Below are 21,498 nucleotides of genomic sequence, written 5' to 3'. Positions count from 1 at the left end.
TTGGATAAAAGGTTTATGAATAATAGATATTTCCTTTGTTTTGGTCAACAGTTGTCGGGAAGACCCATAGCTTTTTAACATAGGTGATAACATCAATACTTATTATAATAGTTAATGCAATAAACCTTTGTCACAAGAAAGAGACCTAGATCATTCAATCAATCACTCAATTCCCCTATTATGATTTGTCCAATTATTTTCCTCAGTAATTTCAGTGCTTTAAAAAAAATTAGAATGGCCTTTCGCTGCCTGGGTCCTTGTGCGAGGTATGATGCGCTATATGGATAATTAAAAGGATATATGGGAAAGACAGGGTGTCAAGATCGGAGGCGAGAACTGATTTTGCTCACTCCCTCGTGATGATGACACCTCTCTCCATGGTGCTGAGGCTATGAATACTGCCCAGGCTGCTGTGCTCTGTGTCTGCTAATGTGGTGAACTGACACTGAGGCTTTGGGCCTACTCCGGGCTGCTTCTGGAGTTCAGATCCAAGGACTCATTTTGCTTCAGAATGTTGTTGTTCGTTTCTATTGTTTGCATGATCTGTGTTTTCTCCCCCCTTTTCTTAGTGTGTTGGGTGTTGATCTTCATCTTTTTTTAATTGGGTTATTTCTGGTTTCTTACCTTGTGGCTACCTGTGAGCAAAAAAATCTCAAGGTTGTATAATTTATACATTCTTTGATAATAACTGTACTTTGAAATCCTTTGAATAATTGTTTCACCTATTCTTGTCTTCCAGAGGCAGAAGAAACTTTGCAATTTTGCATGTGTTTATGAAGATCACTGTACTCCAATGCAGGAAAGGCTTCTGAGAAAATTCAGAATGGTATTTCACAGTGAAATTCTACAGAATTTAAAACAGTTCCCGTCGGCCAACAGTCAGCAAATGTACCTCCACTTATTAAAAGAGGAGGGAGATAGAAAAAAGAAAAACTCAGTCCAGTTAAACTGTAGGAAAGTTAGTAGGAAAAGCTAGAATCTATTGTTAAGGAAGTGGCAACAATGCTTTGGAAAAAAATAGACTGTGCAGAGTCAAGATAGATTTATAAATGGTGTTTGTCATTTTTGAAAGACCTGTTTGAGTTTTTGAGGTTATAACTAGCAGAGTTGATGAGAGGAAGCCAGTGGATTTTGTGTATACTGGGGTTTGGTTACTGGACATTAAACGCCGAACAGGGATTAAGGGGTTCTTAACAGTTTGTTGGGACTATAACTCGTGGGGTGCAACAGTATTGAAGGTTGGGGTATCAACATTCCAGCCATCAAATTCTATCAATTTATACCAATGATTTAAGTGAAGGGACCACAGGTAATACAGTATAACTCAATCTGGCACACTCACGACTTCAATGCTACTGGATGATCAGATTTCCCAGGCTATTGGATATTACTGCTATTAATATACCAAGACACATTTCATTTTTGAAATGTTACACAATATTATGGTTGTTATCCAGTGAAGCTCTGGATAAGGAATGGCGCAAAGAGTGTCATGGTGATTTTAAAAATATCACCGGAAATCGAGCCCAGATGAGTTTAAAGGGACTGGGGAAGTGGGGCCCTAATGAGTTGTGTTCAGCGTCAGATGCACAATTACATGTACGTTATGCACAAGTACCTGTACGCACAGATGCCAGGAAAAACTTATTAAGAAAGGAGGGAGGGAGAAAACAGAGAACTATCAACCTGTCAGCCTAACATCAGTAGTGGGGAAGATGCTAGAGTCCATTACTAAGGATGAAATAGTGGCATATCTAGATAGCAGTGATAGGATTAGGCCGAGCCAGCATGGATTTACCAAGAGAAAATCATGCTTGACTAACCTATTGGAGTTTTTCGAGGATGTAACCAGGAAGTTAGTCAAGGGAGATCCGGTGGATGTAGTGTACCTTGACTTTCAGAAGGCATTTGATAAGGTCCCCCATAGGAGATTGGTGGGTAAAATCAGAGCTCATGGCATTGGGGGGAAGGTACTGACATGGATAGAAAACTGGTTGGCAGATAGAAAGCAAAGGGTAGCGGTGAATGGGTGTTTCTCGGAATGGCAGGTGGTGACTAGTGGGGTGCCACAGGGCTCGGTATTGGGACCACGGCTGTTTAAGATTTACGTCAACGATTTAGATGAAGGCATTGAGAATAACATCAGCAAGTTTGCTGATGATACTAAGCTGGGTGGCAGTGTGACATGTGATGGGATGTTAGGAGAATTCAGGGTGACTTGGATAGGCTGGGTGAGTGGGCAGATACTTGGCAGATGACGTTTAATGTGAATAAGTGTGAGGTTATCTACTTTGGGAGTGAGAACAGGAAGGCAGATTATTATCTGAACGGTGTAGGGTTGGGTAAGGGAAAAATGCAAAGAGATCTAGGAGTCCTTGTTCATCAGTCACTGAAGGTGAATGAGCAAGTGCAGCAGGCAGTGAAGAAGGCTAATGAAATGTTGGCCTTTATTACAAAGGGAATTGAGTACAAGAGCAAGGAAATCCTTTTTGCATTTGTACAGGGCCCTGGTGAGACCACACCTGGAGTATTGTGTACAGTTTTGGTCTCCAGGAAGGACATCCTGGCTGTAGAGGAAGTGCAGCGTAGATTCACGAGGTTAATTCCTGGGATGTCCGGACTGTCTTACGCAGACAGGTTAGAGAGACTGGGCTTGTACATGCTGGAATTAAGGAGATTGAGAGGGGATCTGATTGCAACATATAAGATTATTAAGGGATTGGACAAGATAGAGGCAGGAAATATGTTCCAGATGCTGGGAGAGTCCAGTACCAGAGGGCATGGTTTAAGAATAAGGGGTAGGTAATTTAGGACAGAGTTAAGGAAAAACTTCTCCCAGAGAGTTGTGGGGGTCTGGAATGCACTGCCTCAGAAGGCAGTGGAGGCCAGTTCCCCGGATACTTTCAAGAAGGAGCTAGATAGATATCTTATGGATAGGAGAATCAAGGGATATGGGGACAAGGCATGAACCGGGTATTGACAGTAGATGATCAGCCATGATCTCAAAATGGCGGTGCAGGCTCGAAGGGCCGAATGGTCTACTTCTGCTCCTATTGTCTATTGTTTATTGTCTATTGTAGCTGCCCCAGTATGGCAAGCACCTACTCGGTATACTTTTGGTGTTTGGAATTTATATTCAGAAACTTTCAGTCCAGCCACCTGTATTTAAATATTAGTAGGGATTCTGCTATTTAAGATGTGCTATCATTGTAAATTTAAATTTGCATAGTTACCTGTCTGTATTCAAAATGGTAATTATGGCTATTGAAAATGCAGTTAATCATTTATTGTTCTCGTCTGTTTAAGAAGTATAAAACATTGTATGAAGAGTAGAGAAATAGATTTTTATTATTGGTTTACTATTGTCACATGTACTGAGATACAGTGAAAAGCTTGTCTTGCACACTGTTCATAGAGATCAGATCATTACACGGTGTATTGAGGTGGTACAAGGTAAAACAGTAACAGTGCAACGGTCACAGAGAAAGTGCAGAGCAGGGTAGACAATAAGGTGCATCAATATAATGAGGTTGATTGTGGGGTCAGGAGTCCATCTAACCGTACCAGGGAACTGTTCAACAGACTTAGAACATCAGGGTAGAAGCTGTCCTGAGTCTGATGGGACGTACTTTCAGATGGGGGAAGGAGAAGAGAGAATGTCCTGGCTGCTTCACTGAGACAGCAAGAAGTATAGACAGAGACTAAGGAGGGAAAGCTGGGTTCTGTGATATGCTGAAATGTGTCCACAACTCTCTGCAGTTCCGTGCATTCACGGACCAATCAGTTGTACTGAGCTGTGACACATCCAGATAGTATGTTTTCTGTGGGACAAGTAAATCAGACAAAGCTGACCTTTTGACAAATTGACTCAAAATCCTTCAGGAATTATGGTCAGATTTCAAAAGGAAGGGGAAATATCTGCAGATGTTGGAAATCCAGAGAAACACACACAAAATGCCGGGGGAGCTGTGTAGGTCATGCAGCTTCTATGGAGAGGAATTGGCAGTCGATATTTCCCCTTCCTTTCCAATCCTGAAGAAGGGTCTTGGCCAAAAAAGTTGACTGTTTATTCCTCTCCATAGATGCTGCCTGTCCTGCTGAGATACTCCTGCATTTGGTGTGTGATGCCTAGATATCTATTTGTTGGAACTGAACATTATTCTGTCCCAGTTTATTTTTCCTTGCTTTCAAACTATTTATTTTATTTTTGTATTTGTCTTCTCTAATTATTCCAGTAAAAACATGAGGATTAAAGCTGTTTTCTGTTGCTTGAACTCATTAACTGGGCAGTAAGATTCCGGAGTTTTAATTTTAATTCTGTGGGATTTCTAACCAGAAGTGCCAAACAGATGATCAAACCATGCCTCCTCCTGAGACCCCCACCATCACAAAATCCAGTTCCCAGTTAACTCTACATGATATAAAGAAAAGGGAAGACCTCTTCAAACAGCAAAAGATCGGACTACATTCCTGCCAAGACCTGTGTGCTGGACGAGCTGTGGCCAAACTGCTCCCCCACACATAGCCCACAATATGGAAAGCTGCCCAGGTATATTGTATCTACAAAAATCAGAACAAGTCCAGCCTGGATGAGCACTACCCTAACAGTTTACTCTCAATCATGAACTTCCAAAGATACTTATTCCCCAACAACCTATTCACTGATGTCCAGCTTGGATTTCACTGGAACTGCTCGCCTCAGACTTTATTGATCCAAATTGAGTCATAGATTCATAGAAAAGAACAGCAGGGAAACAGGTTATTTGGCCCATCTAGTCCACGCTGAAACCTTTTAAACTGTCCACTCCAATCGACCTGCACCGGGACCCTATCCCTCCACACCCCTACCATCCATGTACCTATCCAAACTTTGCTTAAATGTTGGAATTGAACTCGTATGCACCACTTGTGCAGGCAGCTCATTCCACACTCTCACGACCCTCTGAGTGAAGAAGATTCCCCTCATGTTCCCTTTAAACTTTTCATCTTTCATCCAAAGTGAAGGGTCCCAAGAGATGAGAGCTGAGGTGCACGTGGCATCAATGCAGCACTTGGTTGATGTGACAGGTAGGAGCTATGATAAAACCAGTCAGTGGATATTGACACTCACACAAAGGAAGATGGTTGTGTTGTCAGGAACTAGTCTCAGTCCTAGGACGTAGATCACTGCTGGAGTTCCTCAGGGCAGTGTTGTATGCACAGCCATCTTCAGCTGCTTCGCCAATGGCCCTCCCTCTACTGTAAGGTCAGAGTGGGGATGTCCACTATGGGATGATTCCACTCACAACTTCTCCACACATGTAAAAGCCCCACGTTTCACGCAGCCAAACCTCGGTAATATTCAGGCATGGTCTGGCAAATGGTCGGTAACGTGTGTGCCACAAAAATACTGGGCAATGTCCATCTCTCCAAAGAGTGAATCTACCTTGATGTTCAATGCCATTACTACATTATGGAGTCCCACACCAACAACACCTTGGGGATCAAGATGACCAGAGACTCAACTGGACCAGCCACATAAAATCCGTGGCTGGTAGAGCAGATCACATACTGGGACTTGTGCAGCACCTCTTGGACCCCCAACTTGTTTCCAACACGGGCATGACAATAAACATGATGGAATTCTCCCCACTTGCCTGAATCGTTGTTCCAGCAATCTTCAGGAAGACTGATAGCAACCAAGTCAAATAAAACTACCTTCAGTGGCCATTTTATTTGGGAGCCACCTGTACCTAATAAAGTGGCCACTGAGCGTACATTGTGTTCATGGTCTTCAGCCGCTGCAGCCCATCCACCTCAAGGGTCAACATGTTGTGTGCTCAGAGATGCTCTTCTGCACACCACTGTTGTAAAGAGTGGTTATTTGAGTTACTGTCACCTTCCTGTGAGTTTGAACCATTTTACCCATTTCCCTCTGACCTCTCTCATTAACGAGGCACTTTTCCAACAGAACTGCCACGCACTGGTTTCTTAATTTTTGCATCATTCTCTGTAAACTCTAGAGAACATTGTGAGTAAAAATCCCGGGAGATCAGCAGTTTCTGAGATACTCAGACCACCCTGTCTGTCACCAACAACCATTCTACAGCCCAAGGCACTTAGATCACATACATTCCTTCCCCCATTCCTGTGTTTGGTCTGAACAATGACTGAACCTCTGACGAATGGTCTCGGCCCGAAACACTGACTGTTCGTTTCCACAGATGCTGCCCGACCAGCTGAGTTCTTCCAGCCTGTTGTGCGTGTTGCTTTGACCCCAGCATCTGCAGAGTATATTGTGTTTATGACTGAACCTCTTGTTTGCTTTTACGCATTGAGTAGCTGTCACATGATTAGCTGATTAGATATTTACATTAACGAGCAGGTGTACCTAATAAAGTTACCAGTGAGTGTGTTTCTGAAATAGCACCTGCTCAATTCCGTACCCAGGGGATGAATTTATGCAGGAAACTATTGGACACAAATACAGTATAGAAACATTTAACAGTGCCGCATCAGTGTCCTGCTCATTCACTCTATCTCATGTTGATGTCCGGGGCAAATTTAAGGATCTTAACAACACATCCAGTGCAGAGCTTTCATTTAACTTCCGGAATCAGGAATGTAAGTGGAATTTCATTTAAGTTATTTTCTAAACAATGAAGGTATTAGGCTTCTCAAATCAACAATAACTGAAGGATTTCCAAGACCAATGGAGCAGGAAGTCTCTTAAAAAGACAGTAATCAAAATGGAGCTCTCTCAATGCAAATTTTCACTGAGAGAAAAACTATTTCCCAGCCCAATGGCTTTAGGGAACTAATGGGATTTCCTTTAGAGGGCTTCATTATGAAGTTGGAATGATGGAAGGTTCTAGAAAGGCTGGAGAAGTTAAAGAAGGCAGTGAGGGAGTGAGAAAGGTCTGTATGAACCTGGTACTATGCCATATCTGCAACACTGGCTCACTTAGGTAGTAATTATCTAGAACAACTGCCTTGAAGTTTGATGTTTTGAGCGACATGCCCGAAGTGCTGGAGGAATTCAGCAGGCTAGGCAGCATCATGGAAGGAAATAAATGGCTAATGTTTCAGGCCGAGACCCTTCACAGGAACTGAAGAAGAACTCGGCCCAAGAATTTGACTGTTTCTCTCCACAGATGCTGCCTGACTTACCAAGTTCCTTCATCACTTTGTGCATATTATTCAAAACTTCCGGCATCTGCAGGATCTCTGGCGTTGAGGCCTGAAGTTTGCAGAGGATCAGATGTAAATCAGTGCTTTCTACGGCAAGACTCAGAACTAATCTGCACTACTGTGAGCTGCAGTCAGGCTTATTCCTTTTCTCCACTGTTGGTTTCTGTGTTTGTTTTCAGTATTCTGACTTCACTTCCTCCCAACTTGCACGATGATCATCCTTTTGCTGCATTTTAATGCAGCGGAGTTACATGTCGACGTGTATGAACGCCATCCTGATCATTTGCAGACAGTGAAGCCATATGCACACACATTAATAAACACAACCGATTTTGCACAAGCTGAAAACCTGATGATAGGTCTTGTTCATTAGTTCAATATTTCCACTTAATATCAGAGTATATATACAATATAAAACCTGAAATTCTTGTTCTTCACAGACATCCACACAAAAAAACAGAACTGTGCTCCAAAGGGTGAGTGACGGTAAAAACTGTTAGAACTCCAAAGCCCCCCTATTCCCCCTCCCATGCAAAAGCAGTAGCAAGACAATGACCCACCCTCCCCACTTACTTCATCACCCTCCACCCACCAAACAAGAAATTGCAAAGCCCCTAGAAAGACCATGACCTGCAGTACAAGAAAAACTAATCATTCACCTGACAATTCAACTTACCACAGGTTCTCTCTCCCTAATAAAGGGGCAGAGGCGCCCCACTTTCACAGCCAGAGGGGAGACCAACAAAGACAAATAACTTGCTGATTATGGTATTAAAGTCTGCCACATCATCGTTTTCTCCCCCAAGCCCTCGGACTCAAAAATCGGCAACTAATTCTCCCCCCACCAACGAGAGAGAGAGAGAGAGAGAGAGAGAGAGAGAGAGAGACAGCACACTATTCACTGAATACAGAGCCCCTGCCAACCAATCTGCTGCTCTGTGCCCTCCTGCAATGCTTCGGTCGGTGGCACTGGCACAGAATCAGCCTGCGCACAGGGACTGCAAAGCCCTCGGAACACTAAAGCCACGCTTGCCTTCTAAGCCGCGTCCTTGGGATGTCAAAAAATGTCCCGTCATTAGCCCCCGGGATTGGGTCCCAACTCCACAAGGGATCAGAGTTTGAGTGTAGTTCTAGGTCGGGGTTTTTCACAGAACCCCTTCCACCTTCAAAAGGAAAAAGAGAGATATTAAAGGTAGAAATATCGCAGGTGAGCTCGAAGGAGTCGCTGACAGGCGCTATCGTAGCTTCATCCGCCCATCAAAGGCCTGAAAATGGTCTAGGCCCAAAATGCTGATGTTTATTCCTCTCTGGAGATACTGCCTGACTTGCCGAGTTCCTCCAGCGCTTCGCGTTGCATGTACGTGTATGAACATATGCAAGTTACAAGAGGTCTAGGATGGTCTCCGGAAAGCCATCTCAAGGGCAAAGTGGCGATTCTGGACTAAACTTGAATCCATAAAGGACTTTCATCAGCTGTGGCAGGGCTTGAATACTATCACCTTTTACAAGGTGAAATCAACTCACACAGGTGACAATAGGGCTTTGCATCCAGGTGAGCCCAATGCCTCTATGCTTGCTTTGACCGTCAAAACATGGAGGAACTGTCACAAACTCCCACATCCCTGATGATTCTGTGATTTCAGACTCTGAGACTGATGTGAGAGCAACCTTCAGGAGGGTGAACCCACCAAAACTATCCAGCCCTGTTGGGGTACCTGCCCAAGTACTAAAGGCCTGTGTTGTTCAACTGGCTGGACTGTTCAGTGAGATCCTTAACCTCTCGCTTCAGCAGTCTGAGGTACCTACTTTCTTCAAGCAGGCTTCAATTATACTGGTTCCTAAAAAGAACATGGCAACCTGCCTCAATGACTATCATCCATTAGCACTTAAATCCACAGTAGTGAAGTTTTTTAACAGGTTGGTGATGAAACATATCAGCTCCTGCCTGAGAAGCAACTTGGATCTGCTCCAATTTGCATCCCCGCACAAGGCATTCATTTCATGGGCTCGTCACTCAACCCTGGAACATCTGGGCAGCAAAGATTCATACAGGAGGATGCTCTTTATCGACTGCAGCTTGACTTTCAGTACTATCATCCCCTCAAGACTAATCAATAGGCTTCAAGACTTGGGCCTCAATACCCCCTTGTACAACTGGGTCCTTGATTTCCTCATTTGCAGGCCCCAGTTAGTTTGGATTGGCCACATCTCCTCCACAATCACCAGCAGCACTGATGCACTACAAACCTGTGTCCCCAATGCCATGTTTAACTTTGCTAACAATGTCGCTGTCATAGGCCAAATCAAAGGCGGTGATGAATCAGCATGTAGGAGGGAGATTGAGATTCTGGCTGAGTGGTGCCACCACAACAATCTCTCCCTGAGGCAACACACAAAATTCTGCAGGAACTCAGCAGACCTGGCAGAACCTATTTAAAGGAGTAAACAGTCGATGTTTCGGGCTGTTTCCATAGAACCATATAATTACAGCACGGAAACAGGCCATCTCAGCCCTTCTAGTCCGTGCTGAATGCTTTCTCTCACCTAGTCCCACCGAACCGCACTCAGCCCATAATCCTCCATTCCTTTCCTGTCCATATGCCTATCCAATTTTACTTTAAATGACAATACCAAACCTGCCTCTACTGGAAGCTCGTTCCACACAGTTACCACTCTCTGAGTAAAGAAATTCCCCCTTGTGTTACCCTTAAACTTTTGCCCCCTAACTCTCAACTCATGTCCTCTCGTTTGAATCTCCCCTGCTCTCAATGGAAAATATTCCAGCATCTGCAGATTTTCTCTTGTTTGTGATTGAACCCCTTATCCAACGTCAGCATGACCAAGAAGCTGATTATTGATTTCAGGAGGAAGAAGCCAGGTCCGTGAGCCAGTCCTCACTGGGGGATCAGACGTGGGGAGGGTCAGCAATTTACAGATCCTCGGTGTCATCATTTCAGAAGGATCACATCGCGGAAGTGCAATTACAAAGAAAGCACGGCAGCACCTCTACTTCCTTAGGAGTTTCTGAAGGTTCGGCGTTTCATCTAAAACTTTGACAAACTTATATAGATGTGTGGTGAGGAGTATATTGGCTGGTGGCATCACGGCCTGGTGTTTGAAACACCAATCCCTTGAACAGAAAATCCTACAAGAAGTACATGGGTAAATCTCTCCCCACTATTGAGCACATCTACATGGAGCGTTGTCACAGGAAAGCAGCATCCTTCATCTGGGACCTCGAGCACTCCGATCATGTTCTTATCTTGCTGCTTCCACCAGGAGGAATGTACAGGAGTATCAGAAATCACATCACCAGGTTCAGGAACAGTTATTACTCCTCAACCATCAGGCTCCTGAACCAGTGTGGGTAACTACCCAACTTCACTCACCCCATCACTAAAATGTTCCCACAACCTTCTGACCCCACTTTCAAGGACTCTTCATCTTATGTCCTCAATACTTATTGTTTTTTGTAAATTTTGTACTTGCAGTTTGCTGTATTTCACACACCAGTTGTTTACCCAGTTGGTGCGATCATTCATTGATTTTATTATGGTTATTGGGTTTATTGAGTATCCCCGCAAGAAAATGAATCTTAGGGTTTTGTATGGTGACATGCATGCACTTTGAAAATAAATTTACAAATAAAGAGAAAGAGGGTGACTAAGGAGAGGGTAGGACCATTCTAGGATAAAAAGGGAACATTTGCTTGGATGAGGAGAATGAGAGTGAGGTCCTTAAAGAGTATTTTACTTCCATATTTACCAAGGAAAAGGACATGGAAGACCAGGAAATCAGTGTTGAATCTATAAATATGTTACAGGAGTGTTAGGCCTACTAATGAGTAGTAAGTTCGATAAGACCCCAGGGCCTGATGCGATTTGCCCCAGGTTATGGAGGGAGGCAAGAGACGAGATTGCTGGGGCATTGACCAGTATCTTTGTACCTCTCTAGGCACAGGCAAGGCCCTGGAGGACTGGCAAGTGGCTAATGTTGTACCTCCATTTAAGAAGAGAACAAGGGGAAATCCTGGAATCTATAGGCTGGTGAGTCTCACGTCGGTAGAGAAATTGCTGAAGAAAATTCTTAGGGAGTGGATATATGAGCAATTGGAAACCCATGGTCTAATTAGGGAGAGCCAGCATGACTTTGTGCAGGACAAGTCGAGCCTTACCAACTTGATTGAGTTTTTTGACAAGGTGATGAGATAGATTGATGCAGATAGAGCAGTGGATGTTGTCTACATTGATTTTCATATGTTTGACAAAGTTCCTCACAAGAGGCTAATTCAGAAGATTAGGATGCATGGGGTCCACAACGAATTGGATTCAGAACTGGCTGGCGTATAGAAGACAGAGGGTAGTGGTCAAAAGGTCTTACTTGAGCTGCATGCCTGAAATTAATGTTCTGCAGGGATCTGTGCTGCCACTTCTGCTGTCTGTAAAGTGCATAAATGACGTGGTTGAAAATGTAGATGATGGGGGTTAGTAAGTTTACGGAAGGTACCAAGATTGGAGGAGTTGTGGATGGTGTAGAAGACTGCCAAAGAAAACAGCACGATATAAGTCAGTTGCAGATATGGGCAGAGAAATGGCAGATGGAGCTTAACCCAAAGAAATGTGAGGTGTTGCATCTTGGTAGGGCAAATGCAAGGAGATCATACACTGTTCAGGGCAAGTTCATGGCTTCTTATAGGTCGAGAAGGCTTACGGAATACTTGCTTTTATTAGTGAAGGCATTGAGTTCTAACGTCATGAAGTTATGTTGCAACTTTATAGAACTCTGGTTAGGCCGCATCCGGACTGTTGCACATAGCGATGCTGAGGCTTTGGAGAGGGTGCAGAAGAGTTCACCAGGATGCTGCCTGGTTTAGAGTGCATGTGCTATCATGAGAGGTCGGACAGACATGGGTTGTTTTCCCTGGATGCTGAGGGGAGTTCTGATCGAGGTTTATAAGATTATGAGAGGCATAGATAGAATAAACAGAGAGCATTTTTCTCTAAGGTAGAAATGTATAATATTGTATAATGTATACATTGAAGGTGAAAGGGGGTATATTCAAAGGGGATGTGAAGTGTAAGTTTTTTTAGTCAGAGAGTGGTAGATATCTGGAATGTGTTGCCTAGGGTGGTGTTTTTAAGAGATGTTTAACTAGGCTCATGAATATGAAGGAAATGGAAGGATAGAGGCATTGTGTAGGTAGGAGGGATTAGTTTTTGGAGATTTTTTGATTAACTTTTTAGCTGGTTTGGTACAACATTGTGGGCCGAAGGGCCATTTTCTGTGCTGTACTATGTAAATTTACTTTGAACTTTAAACTTTGCTGCAGCAAACAAGTATCCCATTGTACTTCTACCTCACCATACTTATGCATTTGACAATAAACTCAACTTAATGTTTTGAGTCAGATAACCTTTTCTACCAGAAGAAAAATGTGCAATAAGTTTAAAATTGCTAATTATCCAAAATTAATCATTGAGTTGTGAAATTTACAATACAACTACATGGAAAAAATATTGCTTCTCAAGCTAATGTTAAGCTCTGTTTCTCTGTCTGATTCAGCTTTTCCACAGGCCAAAAATATCAGCTTGATGTCCTTTCATTCTTTCTGCATGCAGGAAGTGCAAGAAACATCCTGGGAGATTAATCTTGTTTATGTTGTTAATGGAGCTATAAAAGTTATGGCACTGTTTATACTTTTAAATAGGAAAATTTGTATTCAGAGAAATGTGATTATTGTATTAATAGAATTTTAAAGATGCTGTTCCTTTATGTGTTATAGTAAACCATAACTAAGTAGTTTTGATTTGAGTATGATTTAGTTTTTAACTCGTATAAGGGCCTCCTCAAACCAACCCATTTCAGAATCAGAATCAGGTTTAATATCATTGGCAATGTTGTGAAATCTGTTTATCTATTTAAATAAGTAGTACAAAATGAGAGGAATAAGATACTGAGGTAGTGTTTGTTGGTTCCTTGTTCATTCAGAAATCTAATGATGGAGGTGAAGAAGCTGTTCTTGAAACATTGGGTGTCTCTTCAGACTCCTGTACATCCTCCTTACTGGTAACAATAGAAAAATGAAAGGATTGGGAAGCTTTTAAAAACCATCAGAAGGCAACTAAAAAAAATGTATAAGCAGGGAATAGATTAAATATGAAAACAATAATATCAAAGAAGATAACAATTTTTTTCAGATATATAAAAAGTAAAAGAGAGCAAAAGTAGGTAATGGCCCACTGGAAAATGATGCTGGTAGTAATGGGGGGACAAGGAAATGGCAGAGAAGCTGAGTAAGTATTTTGCCTTAGCCTTCACTGTGGAAGACACTAGCAGTATGCCAGAAGTTTGAAAGCGTCAGGGGGTGTTGCTATTACCTGGGAGAAGATGCTTGGGAAGCTGAAAGATCTGAAGGTAGGCAAGTCACCTTGACCAGATGGAACACACCCAGGGTTCTGAAAGAGGTGGCTGAAGAGATTGTAGAGGCATTAGAAATTATCTTTCAAGGATCACTAGATTCTGGCATGGTTCTGGAGGACTGGAAAATTGCAAATGTCACTCCACTCTTTCAGGCAGAAGAAAGGAAAATATAGGCCAGTTAGCATGACCTCCGTGGTTGGGAAGATGCTGGAGTTAATTATTAAGGATGAGGTTTTGGGTAAAATAGGCCGTAGTCAGCATGGTTTCCTCAAGGGAGAATCTTGCCTGACAAACCTGTTGGAATTCTTTGAGGAAATAACAAGCAGGATAGACCTTTGACAAGGTGCTGCACATGAGGCTCCTTAACAAGGTAAGAACCCATGGTATTACAGGAAAGATACCAGCATGGATAAATCATTGGCTATTTGGCAGGAGGCAAAGAGTGGGATTACAGGGAGCCTTTTCTGGTTGGCTGCCAGTGACTTGTGGTGTTCCGCAGGGGTCAGTGTTGGGACCGCTTCTTGTTACGTTGTATGTCAGTGATTTGGATAACAGAATTGATGGGTTTGTGGCCAAGTTTGTGGACGGTACGAAGATAGGTGAAGGCGTAGGAAGTGTTGAGGAATCAGGGTGTCTGCAGAAGGACTTAGACAGATTGGGAGATGGGCAAAGAAATGGTAGATGAAATATAGTGCAGGGCAGTGTATAGTCATGCTCTTCAGAAGAAGGAATAAAGGTATTGACTATATCCTAAATGAGGAGAAAATTCAAAAATCAGAGGTGCAAAGAGTCTTGGGAGTCCTCGTGCAGGATCTCCTAAAGGATAACTTGCAGGTTGAGTGGGTGGTGAGGAAGACAAATGAAATGTTAGCATTCATTTCAAGGCAAGTAGAATATAAGAACAAGGGTGTAATGCTGAGCCTTTATGAAGCACTGGTGAGGCCTCAGGGAGTATTGTGAGCAGCTCTGGGCCCCTTTTCTAAGAAAGGGTATGTTCACATTGGAGAGGGTTGAAAGGACCTTTACGAAAATAATTCTGGGAATGAAAGGCTTATCATATGAGGAGCATTTGATGGTTCTGGGCCAGTACTCACTGGAATTTAAAGAATGAGGGGTGGATCTCATTGAAACCTATTGAATGTTGAGAAGCGTAGATATCACGGACATAGAGATGTTTCATATTATGGGGAAGTCTAGGACCAGAGAGGGCAGCCTCAGAATAGAGGGTTGCTCTATTTAGAATGGAAATGAAAACACATTTCTTTAGCCAGAGAGTGCTGAATCTGTGGAATTCATTGCCACAGGCAGCTATGGGGTCCAGGTCATTGGGTGTATTTAAGGTGGGGGCTGGTAAGTTCTTGATTAGTCAGGGTGTGATGGGTTATGGAGAGAAGGCAGGAGAAGGAATTAAGAGGGAATTGGAATGGCCATGATCAAATGATGGAGCAGACTTGATGTCCTGATTTTGCTCCCTTGTCTTAGGTCCTGTGTGATGGGGGTCTTTAATGTTGAATGCTGCCTTTTTGAGGCATCACCTTTTGAAGGTGTTCTGTATGTTGGGGAAGCTATGCCCATGACAATAGAGGCTGTTGTGCATGAAAATCCTAACAGATCAGCAATTTCTGAGATACTCAAACCACCACATCTGGCACCATGGTCAAAGTCACTTTGATCACATTTCCTCCCCCACTCTGTGGTTTGGTCTGAACTACAACTGAATCTTTTGACCAGGTCTTCATTATTTTATGCATTTTGCTGCCACATGATTGGCTGATATTTGCATTAAAGAGCAAGTGTACCTAATAAAATGGCGGCTGAGTATATAGAGTTGTGCAAAAATTATCTCATTCAATTTCTCATAAGTTGCAGGTATTCATGTTTTTTTTTGTGTGGCCTTTCCTTATAATTCAGTTGGGAAACAGTAAGGATTATTCGAACTAACCTATCAGCAGGATTGAACCTTGCTGGAAGGGGCGCGTATTACCCATTAGGATTGCCGCTGAACTGACAAGCTTGCTAAGTCATTTCAGAAGGCTGTTATAAGTCAACCCCACCATCCAGTCCGGAATCACATACACACCATCTCTACAAGACACGAGTGACCTCAGAACTAGTCACCATTACAAAATCTACTTTTAGTAATAGTGACGAGAAAATGCAAGATTTAATTAACTGAATTTTAAAGTCCCCGGTTGTCAGAGTGCAATTCGAACTCCAGACTTCAAATCAATGACCCAGGTCCCTGGGTACTGGTCCACTAGACTATTCATACTGCTGTTGCACCCTTAAGTACCAAGTTAGACACTTTCTTCATTCTTTTGTGATTGGAACTGAAAGGGCCATTCAATTAAGAGTTTCCAAATAAAGCTCAGAGGTCATAATATAACAACTTTGGAATTGTATTTTACTAATTTGAAATATAATTTATTGTGGTATTGCTCACTGCTCTACATTGTCCATTCAAGCGTCGATTTTACAGTCGCCTTTGAATTTCCTATAGGTTTCGCTTCAGTTGCTTTCTGCTCTCCGTGCTGCACTGGCATACAAGTTCCATTCTATCCTACAAGCTGTTTATTTCTGCATTCTGCACTTGAGCTGAAACCTGAGTTAGTACTTCAGTGCTGTTACATAGAAACATAGAAAACCTACCTCACAATACAGGCCCTTGAGCCCACAATGCTGTGCCAAGCATGTACTTATTTTAGAAATTACCTAGGGTTACCCATAGCCCTCTATTTCTCTAACCTCCATGTACCTATCCGGAAGTCTCTTAAAAGACTCTATCGTATCCACCTCCACCACAGTTGCCCGCAGCCCATTCCACACACTCACCACTCCCTGCATAAAAAAGCTTAACCCTGACACCTTCTCCGGACCTACTTCCAAGCACCTTAAAACTGTGCCCCTTCATGTTAGCCATTTCAGCCCTGGAAAAAAGCCTCTGACTATCCACATGATCAATGCCTCTCATCATTTTATACACCCCTATCAGGTCACCTCTTATTCTCCGCCACTCCAAGGAGAAAAGGCCAAGTTCACTCAAACTATTCTCATAAGGCATGCTCCCCAATCCAGGCAACATCCTTGTAAATCTCTTCTGCACCCGTTCTATAGTTTCTACATCCTTCCTGTAGTGAGACAACCAGAACTGAGCACAGTGCTCCAAGTGGGGTCTAACCAGGGTCCTATATAGCTGTAACATTCCCTCTCAGTTCTTAAGCTCAATCCCACAAGTTGATGAAGGCCAATACACCATATGCCTTCTTAACCACAGAGTCAACCTGCACAGCAGCTTTGAGTGTCCTATGGACTCGGACCCCAAGATCCCTCCGATCCTCCACACTGCTAAGAGTCTTACCATTAATAATATATTCTGCCATCATATTTGACCTACCAAAATGAACCACCTCACACTTATCTGGGTTGAACTCCATCTGCTACTTCTCAGCCCAGTTTTGCATCCCTCCACACTATCCACAACACCCTCAGCCTTTGTGTCATCAGTAAATTTACTAACCCATCCCTCCACTTCCTTACCCAGGTCACTTATAAAAATCATGAAGAGAAGGGGTCCCAGAACAGATCCCTGGGGCACACCACTGGTCACTGACCTCCATGCAGAATATGACCTGTCTACAACCACTCTTTGCCTTCTGTGAGCAAGCCAATTCTGTATCCACAAAGCAATGTCCCCTTGGATCCCATGCCTCCTTACTTTCTCAATAAGCCTTGCATGGGATACCTTATCAAATGCCTCGCTGAAATCCATATACACTACATCTACTGCTCTACCTTCATCAATGTGTTTAGTCACATCCTCAAAAAATTCAATCAGGCTCATAAGGCACAACCTGCCTTTGACAAAGCCATGCTGACTATTCCTAATCATATTATACCACTCCAAATGTTCATAAATCCAGCCTCTCAGGATCTTTTCCATCAACTTACCAACCACTGAGGTAAGACTCACTGGTTTATAATTTCCTGGGCAATCTCTACTCCCTTTCTTGAACAAGGAAGGAACCTGTAACCCTCCAATCCTCCGGAACCTCTCCCGACCCCATTGATGATGCAAGGATCATCACCAGAGGCTCATCAATCTCCTCCCTCGTCTCCCACACTGGCCTGGGGTACATCTCGTCTGGTCCCAGAGACTTATCCAACTTGATGCTTTCCAAAAGCTGTTCTGTGGAAGTAATTGGTTAAGATGTTAAAACTGGGACTATGTTTGCATGGGTAGTTGGGCACCAAAAGATACCATTCAGAAAATAGTCCAGACCAACATTTATCCACTGCAGGACTCCCTTCCCCTCTGTGCAATGTGCATTAACAAGTATCCTCTCGGAATGCCATTATATTTGTTTCTTTATTTATTTTACTTTATTTAGAGATACAGCATGGAATAGGCCCTTTTGGCCCAACGAGCTGCACTGTCCAGCAACCCACTTATTTAACCCCAACCTAATCACAGGATAATTTACAATGTCCAATTAACTTGTTCAACACGACCCCACCACTAAGCACATCTTTCCCTCTCTACCTCTCTCCGCTTTCCACAGGGATCATTCCGTCCGCGACTCCCTGGTCCGCACGTTCCTCCCCACGGATCTCCCACCTGGCACTTATCCCTGCAAGCATAAGTGCTACACCTGTCCCTACACCTCCTCTCTTACCACCATTCAGGGCCCCAAACAGTCCTTCCAGGTGAGGCAACACCACTTGTGAATCTGCTGGTGTTACCTATTGCATCTGGTGCCCCCGGTACGGCCTCCTCTACATCGGCGAGACCCCACACAGATTAGGGGACCGCTTTGTCGATCACCTCCGCTCCATCCGCCACAACAGACAGGATCTCCCGGTTGCCACCCACTTCAACTCTGCTTCACATTCCTATTTGGATATGTCCATACATGGCCTCCTCTACCGCCATGATGAGGCCAAACTCAGGTCAGATGTGCAACCATCTGGGTAGTCTCCAGCCCCTTAGCATGAACTTTGAATTCTCCAAATTCCCGTAACTCCCTCCCCCTCTCTTCCCCCATCCCAGTTTCATTCTGCCTCCTCCTCCTCCAGCTGTCTATCACCTCCCTCATGGTTCCGCCTCCTTCTACTACCCATAGTGCTTTCCCCTTACACTCCTTCTTCACCTCTCCTGCCTCTCCCCTCCCTGCTTCCCCTACCCCACCCCTTGATCTTTCCCCTTACTGGTTTTTCACCTGGCACCTACCAGCCTTCTCCTTCCCACCCTCCCCCCCCCACCTTCTTTATAGGGCCCCTACCCTTTCCCTCTTCAGTCCTGATGAAGGGTTTCGGCCCAAAACGTTGACTGTTTGTTTCTACGGATGCTGCCCGACCTGCTGAGTTCCTCCAGCGTGATGTGCATGTTGCCTTGACCCGGGTATCTGCAGAGTATTTTGTGTCCACATTCTTCACCCCTGCTTAAAACATCAGTCACTGACTATCCCCTGACTCAGCCCTCCTCCCCATCTCTCCTTCGTAGTGGTGATCTCCCCTCTCCTTTGTTGCAAAGTGAATGAGGTATGTTAAAGTGAATAGCAGAATTCCATGATTCTTTTCTTTCTGTATTTGGAGAGTCAGCTTGGGAACTGAAAATGTAGGTTCCTGCCTGCAAATCACAGCTACAGTTCCGGGATAACCCATAAATATTAGTGTGACTCCAGTGAAATTTAGGCAAAGCAAGGAGATGAGATCTGAAAATTAAAAGGAAATCGGATAGTGACATAATTGTTTCAACCAAGGCCAATCAATGATTAACCAGTGATACATCATGCAGTGTAGAATGGCATTAACATGTTTTGCTGAGTAATCTGTAATCAAGGAAATGTGTAAACCAGTTGTGATGGGAACACAAGAGATTCTGCAGAGGCTGGAAATCCACGTAACTCACACACAAAATGCTGGAAGAACATGTCAGACAGCATCCATGGAGAGGATGAAAGAGCTGATGTTTTGGGTGGAAACCTTTCACCTGGACTCATCAGGTCCTTCATAAAATGCCATGGGAATTTTTGATAAAACAGAACTTCTTGTTGTTTTTGTTGCTTCATAGCCTACCCCATCTAAAGTAATAAACTTTTTGGAGTTAAGCTATGGCTGAGAGTGTATTGCCCCACCATACCTAGTAACACAACTAAGTTTCTAGGGCTGAGAAGGGCACGTACCTAGGAATAGTAGAAATTATAGAAATGTACAGTGGAGAAATAGGTTCTTCATTCTCTCTCATCTATGACAACCATGATTGTCTCTCCATGCTAATCCCATTTGCCTGCAAAAAGCCCAAGTACTCCTTTTCTATCCATGTACCCATCTAAGTGCCTTGAAATGTATTTGTGCGGGTTAGCAGGTTAATTGGTCACATGGATGTAATTGGGGAGCATGAGCTCATTGAGTCAGAAGGGCCTTTTACGGTGCAGTACGTATCTCTAAATACAATGAAATTATAAAGAAATAGTAATCCTCAAAGTAATGAAAGAATGTGTACATTAGCATATTGAGTATGAAGCAAGATATCTTCTGCCTGAGTATGAAGTTATATGTGTGGGGAAAAGGTAAAAATGAGATAAGATAAAGATGCAAATGTCTGTATGATAGAGCTTGTTATACCTTTGGCTCCAACTTCTCAAACCCCAGTTCCACAATCAAAACAAATTACATCAAATTACTCAGCACCTTTAGACTCCACCTGCCCTTGCCAAAGCCTGGCCCACTCCAATAATTGTCGTTGTTAGTTTCATCTCCTGTACTTTGTTTGAGTGGGTCTGAATTGAAGAAATGATTGCTCAGCAATCCAATTGATTTTTCTATGTTTGTGAGAAATGAAAATTATTGGAGGACTTAAACCTCGCTCATTCACGACCTTTCTTCTTTTGTGACCGTTCAAGTAATAGAAAGTGGTGGACATGAGCTGATAAAGGGGTATCAATGAGAAATGGGGCTTGATTCTAGAAGAGTGAGGAAAACACTTTCTCACTTTCATGCGGAAGAGGAACAATTCTATTCTGAAAGAGAAGGGTTCAGTTCACCTGGAACCTAGGTTAAGCTGTGTCTCCCAAATGAAACCATAAGAGATAAAGAGGCAGGAACAGATGAGAGAAAATGAAACACATGAAGGGGCGGGGAGGGTTTGTATAAACCTAAACAGACGAGGTATTGTGACAAAAAAGGCAGAGTAAATATCAAAGGCAAATAGAGATAGATTGTGCATGAAAAACATAAAGATAAAGAAAAACAATCTCCGGGAAAGTGCCACAAGGTGGGAAAATGATAAGGGAAAGAGAGATAAGACACTATTAGCATTTGAAAGTTAGAGAGAAAGTACAAACTCCTCACAGACAATATATAGTGGCAGGTGAATACAGGTTATTGGCGCTGGAATAGCGTTAGGCTGACCATAATGCTATTGTGCTGCCCCGACCAGAACACGGTCACTCGTTTTGTCTTAAATTGGATCAATAACTTTAGCGGCAGATTAAAATAGGGTTACCGCTTCTGCTGAAGCAATGAAAAAATTGAAGCCAACTTTTAAAACCTTTGTTTTTTTTCAATTTCAGGGCTCATTGTCTGAAAAGAAATGGATCGTTGCTTTTTGCCCCACCAAGCGCAATGTCTGCTGTCACACGCCTTAATCAACGTACAAAATGCTGGAGAAACTCAGCGGGTCAGGCAGCAGCTATGGAGGGAAATGCACAGCCGACGTTTCATCTGGACTGAAATGTTTTGTGTTGCTCCCGTCTTTAATTTCTCCATCTATTTCTGTGTATGGAATGATCCGTTTGGTTGGCACGCAAACAAAACTGTTCCCTTTATCTCGGTGCAAGAGAAAACAGTAAATAAATCACCAGTTTGTACAATGGTTAATTCTTTCTCAGGTGCATTGATAGATGCGGC

The 21,498-nt window shown here is 43.2% G+C and overlaps 1 long non-coding RNA gene across 1 annotated transcript; it reads left to right on the top strand.

Moving 5' to 3' along the window:
• The first annotated feature begins 551 nt into the window (after nucleotides 1–551).
• Nucleotides 552–21,399, top strand: LOC132395389 (uncharacterized). Its single transcript, XR_009512597.1, has 3 exons — nucleotides 552–826; nucleotides 11,125–11,216; nucleotides 21,162–21,399. It is a non-coding gene; the product is annotated as an uncharacterized LOC132395389 (long non-coding RNA).
• Nucleotides 21,400–21,498: the final 99 nt, after the last annotated feature.

Source organism: Hypanus sabinus, chromosome 6 (assembly GCF_030144855.1).
Source record: "Hypanus sabinus isolate sHypSab1 chromosome 6, sHypSab1.hap1, whole genome shotgun sequence".
Taxonomy (NCBI): domain Eukaryota; kingdom Metazoa; phylum Chordata; class Chondrichthyes; order Myliobatiformes; family Dasyatidae; genus Hypanus; species Hypanus sabinus.
The sequence above is the reverse complement of the archived record's forward strand: the minus strand, read 5'-3'. Positions and strand labels throughout refer to the sequence as shown.